Consider the following 6,000-nt stretch of genomic DNA (forward strand, 5'->3'; position numbering starts at 1 on the left):
AGTCTTTTCTATGAAATTCAAACCCTTTAAACTCTTTATTTAATTACGTTTCATTTTATAGTTTTAAGTGGGACCTTGATATCGGCCAAAAAGTCACATTTTTACCCCCAATATTAAACCCTAGAACAATAAATATTCAAATTTTATCGGAAAAATTATAGCTTTTTCCATTGATTTTGTAGAGTAAGTAATTACGAAGGAGATGCAAAAAGAATCAAGTAAAACGGAGCTAAAACGAATATTCTAGGGCGAAAACGGTGAAAGACAAGAAACCAAGTTACGATCCAGTGAATTTCAGCTGACCAGGTTGCCAAACGGCCTGCCAAACACCCTGATCAAACGGCCCCTACAAACGGCTTGATCTGGCAAATGGCCCCTACAAACGGCCTGCCAAACGATTTGCCAAATGGCCTGCCAGCCGTTTGCAGGTAAATTCCAAGTCTATTTAAAGGGCTATCTCCATCCATTTCAACACACACTCAATTTTGTAATTCACTTTCTATTTTCAAGCTTTTAGTTAGTTTTTAGTAGTAGTTAGCTTAGCTTTTATTTTCCGGAGGATATCCCGGCGAGTCCCTGCGATCTCGGGCAGATTTCTTCAGCCTTTTTAGGTTTTTATCCGAAACGCTAGTCTTTTGTATTAAACATGTGTTCTTACTTTTTTATGCTTAATAATGCGTTCCGATATTACCATGATAGCTTAAATAATTTGTATGTTGCCATGATAGAAGTTTGGGTTAGCGTAATTCTATTAATTTAGTACGATTACTGTCGTAATACTGAACTAGGAAGTCTGATAGATTTACATGCTAGCATCTTAAGGATTGACCAACCTAGGTTGTGATCAGGACTTGTCCACCTATATGAAATTAGCTACTTCATAGGATTAAGACCCCTGGTTATACTGTATCTGAAGATTCTATGAACTCGGTATGGCCGGAGTTCCCGAGAGGCATTTAATGCGCTTTCAGGACACGGAACTTAGGAATTGAGACATGAATGACCTAGTATGCCTATTGACTATTCCGAAGAGACTTCTTAGGAGCTTTTAAGATCTAGTTAGTTTCTTCACTGTGTGACCCAAGCCTATTGCATGTTCTTGTTTGATTGTTGCCTTAGGACTAAGTCATATAAACCGTTTAGGTATTTATTAGGTTTCTATCTGCTTTACTTTCAGTATATCAACTGAAATGATGTATAATGCTTGAACTGATATGATCTCATTAGTATGTGAAATGTCCCGTTCATAATGATTATAAACGATTCATATTAATTGATTTCTTTGCGAGGTTTTGACCTCTATATGAGACGTTTTTCAAAGAATGCATTCGATTTTAAAACAAACCATAACCTTTAAAATATTATGACGATTATCAAATAATGATAATCTAAAATATAGCATTTTTCACACGACCATTACATAATTGTTTACAATAATATTACACATCAACATAAGTCTTCAAATGCAGTTTTTAAACAATATTATACAAGCATGGACTCCAAATCTTGTCCTTAATTTAGTATGCAACAGTGGAAGCTCTTAACAATCACCTGAGAATAAACATGCTTAAAATGTCAACAAAAATGTTGGTGAGTTATAGGTTTAGCCTATATATTTATCAATTCGTATTAATAGACCACAAGATTTCATATTTCCATTTCTTGTAAACAGCATGCATGCATAAAAATCATTCGTATGGTGAACACCTGGTAACCGACATTAACAAGATGCATATAAGAATATCCCCATCAATCAGGGACATCTATCGGACATGATAAAACAACATCGAAGTACTAAAGCATCCGCAACCATGGATGAGGTTTGTTAGGCCCAATAGATCTATCTTTAGGATTCACGTCAATTAGTAGATCAGTTTTCCAATTCTTAGGTTATCAATCAAAAAGGGGCATATTCGGATTCGATCATTCACCCATATAATGTAGTTTCAATTACTTGTGTCTATTTCGTAAAACATTTATAAAACTGCATGTATTCTCATCCCAAAAAAATTAGATTTTAAAAGTGGGGCTATAACTCACTTTCACAGATTTTTCCTTCGTCGGAAAATAAGACTTGGCCACGGGTCGATTCACGAACCTATAACAAATATGTACATATATATCAAAGTATGATAGAAATATATTCACACCATTTTTTATTACGTTTTAATGATTTAGGTTTATTAAGTTAACTGTCCAACGTTAGTAGCCTACAACTAGTTGTCCACAGTTATCAGTACAGAAATAAATCAATATAAATTATCTTAGATCAATCCATGACCCAGTGTATATATTTTTGGAATCAACCTCAACCCTGTATAGCGAACTCGATCATTACAGCATATAGAGTGTCTATGGTTGTTCCAAATAATATATATAGATGGGTCGATATGATATGTCAAAACATTGTATACGTGTCTATGGCATCTCAAGAGTACATAATATATGCTAGAATACATTTATAATATAATATAAGTTAGCTAGGATATGATTAGTATAGATTTGTTACAATTTTCACGTAGCTAAAACTAGTAAAAATATCCAATTTTGTTTTACCCATAACTTCTTCGTTTTAAATCCGTTTTGAGTGATTCAAATTGCTATGGTTTCATATTGAACTTAAGTTTATGAATCCAAAATAGCCCGCGGTGTTACTACGACGGTGTATGTCCAGTTTTACAGTGTTTTTCATGTTTCCAGGTTTTGAATCATTAAGTTAGCATATCATATAGATATAGAACATGTGTTTAGTTGATTTTAAAAGTCAAGTTAGAAGGATTAACTTTGTTTGCGAACAAGTTTAGAATTAACTAAACTATGTTCTAGTGATTACAAGTTTAAATCTTCGAATAAGATAGTTTATATATATGAATCGAATGATGTTATGAACATCATTACTACCTTAAGTTTAGTAGGTAAACCTACTAGAAATGATAAAAAAATAACTTGAGCTTCAAAGGATCTTTGATGGCTTGGAAGTTCTTGAAATAGAATCATGACACGAAAACAAGTTCAAGTAAGATTATTACTCGAATTAAGATAGTTATAGTTATAGAAATTTAATCAAAGCTTGAATATGAATATTACCTTGATTTAGAAAGATAAATTACTATAAATAACAAAGGTTTCTTGATCTGAGATGATTGCTTGGAATGGGTTAGGAAACTTAGAAGTAAACTTGTAAACTTGGAAGTGTTCTTAATGTGTTCTTGAGTAATTGTTTTTATGATGATTATAGATAATAACAAAAGCTTGTATTTGATGATTTTTGCTGGAAAAATAGTAACTTAGACATTCATGGAAGAGTGTGTGTGTTTTGAGAGAGAATTGGGAAGAAAATTGGAAGTGAAATGGAGTGGGTGGTGAGTGGTGAAGGTGAGTGGGGTTAAAAGGAGTTCTTATTTTTGTTTTCTTTGCTCATAAGTCATGCTAGTTTTCTAATTATTAGTTCCACATGTTTGTTGACTATCTAGGGCTGCTAAGAGCTGAATTATTATGTGTATATACCAATAGTATATACGTCTAGGATCTGGGTATTGTACGAGTACGAATACAGTTGCATACGAGTATAATTGTTGATGAAAATGAATGAGAATGCAATTGTAAGCATTTTTGTTAAGTAGAAGTACTTTGATATATGTCTTGAAGTCTTTAAAAAGTGTACTAATACATATAAATATACTACATGTATATACATTTTAACTAAGTCGTTAAGTCATCGTTAGTCGTTACATGTAAGTGTTGTTTTGAAACCTTTAAGTTAACGATCTCATCTAATGTTGTTAACCCATTGTTTATTATATCTAATGAGATGTTAAATTATTACATTATCATGATATTATGATGTATGAATATATCTTAATTTGATATATATACATTAAAATGTCGTTACAATGATAATCGTTACATATATGCCTCATTTTAAAATTCTTAAGTTAGTAGTCTTGTTTTACATATGTAGTTCATTATTAACATACTTAATGATATGTTTAATTATTTTATCATGTTAAACATAGTGTATCAATATCTTAATATGATTCATATGTATTTATTAAGACGTTGTTATAACGATAATCGTTATATATATCGTTTCGAGTTTCTTAACTCAATAAACTCATTTTTATGTATATCACTCATTGTTAATATACTTAGTGAGATACTTACTTATAAAAATCTCATGTTAACTATATATATATACATATATATATCATCATGTAGTTTTTACAAATTTTTAACGTTCGTGAATCGCCGGTCAACTTGGGTGATCAATTGTCTACATGAAACTGATTTCAATTAATCAAGTCTTAACAAGTTTGATTGCTTAACATGTTGGAAACATTTAATCATGCAAATATAGTTTTTAATTAATATATAAATATGGAAAAGTTCGGGTCACTACAGTACCTACCCGTTAAATAAATTTCGTCCCGAAATTTTAAGCTGTTGAAGGTGTTGACGCATCTTCTGGAAATAGGTGAGGGTATTTCAGCTTCATCTGATCTTCATGCTCCCAGGTGAACTCGGGTCCTCTATGAGCATTCCATCGAACCTTAACAATCGGTATTTTATTTTGCTTAAGTCTTTTAACCTCAAGATCCATTATTTCGACAGGTTCTTCGATGAATTCAAGTTTTTCATTGATTTGGATTTCGTCTAACGAAATAGTGAGATCTTCTTTAGCAAAAAATTTCTTCAGATTTGATACATGAAAGGTATTATGTACGCCGACGAGTTGTTGCGGTAAGTCAAGTCGGTAAGCTACTGATCCGACACGATCTATAATTTTGAATGGTCCAATGTACCTTGGATTTAGTTTCCCCCATTTACAAAATCGAACAACGCCTTTTCAAGGTGAAACTTTAAGCATGACGATCTCTCCAATTTCAAATTCTATATCTTTTCTTTTAATGTCCGCGTAGCTCTTTTGTCGACTTTGGGTGGTTTTCAACCGCTGTTGAATTTGAATGATTTTATAGGTAGTTTCTTGGATTATCTCTGGACCCATAATTTGTGTATCCCCCACTTCACTCCAACAAATCGGAGATCTACACTTTCTACCATAAAGTGCCTCAAACGGTGACATCTCAATACTCGAGTGGTAACTGTTGTTTTAGGAAAACTCTGCTAACGGTAGAAGTCGATCCCAACTGTTTCCAAAATCAATAACACATGCTCGTAGCATGTCTTCAAGCGTTTGTATTGTTCTTTTGCTCTGCCCATCAGTTTGTGGATGATAGGCACTACTCAAATCTAGACGAGTTCCCAATGCTTGCTGTAATGTCTGCCAAAACCTTGAAACAAATCTGCCATCCCTATCAGAGATAATAGAGATTGGTATTCCATGTATGGAGACAACTTCCTTCAAATATAATCGCGTCAACTTCTCCATTTTATCATCTTCTCTCATTGGCAGAAAGTGCGCTGACTTGGTGAGACGATCGACTATTACCCAAATAGTATCATAACCACTTGCAGTCCTTGGCAATTTAGTAATGAAATCCATGGTAATGTTTTCCCATTTCCATTCCGGGATTTCAGGTTGTTGAAGTAGACCTGATGGTTTCTGATGTTCAGCTTTGACCTTAGAACACGTCAAACATTCTCCTACGTATTTAGCAATATCGGCTTTCATACCCGGCCACCAAAAGTGTTTCTTGAGATCTTTGTACATCTTACCCGCTCCGCGATGTATTGAATATCTGGTTTTATGTGCTTCCTTAAGTACCTTTTCTCTCACATCTCCAAACTTTGGTACCCAAATTCTTTCAGCCCTATACCAGGTTCCGTCTTCCCGAATATTAAGATGTTTCTCCAATCCTTTGGGTATTTCATTCTTCAACTTTCCTTCTTTTACAACTCCTTGCTGCGCCTCCTTTATTTGAGTAGTAAAGTTAGTACGAATAATTATATTCATAGCTTTTACCCGTATAGGTTCTCTGTCCTTTCTACTCAAAGCGTCGGCTACCACATTCGTCTTTCCCGGGTGGTAACGAATCTCAA

The sequence above is a fragment of the Rutidosis leptorrhynchoides genome, chromosome 1 (assembly GCF_046630445.1).
Source record: "Rutidosis leptorrhynchoides isolate AG116_Rl617_1_P2 chromosome 1, CSIRO_AGI_Rlap_v1, whole genome shotgun sequence".
Taxonomy (NCBI): Eukaryota; Viridiplantae; Streptophyta; class Magnoliopsida; order Asterales; family Asteraceae; genus Rutidosis; species Rutidosis leptorrhynchoides.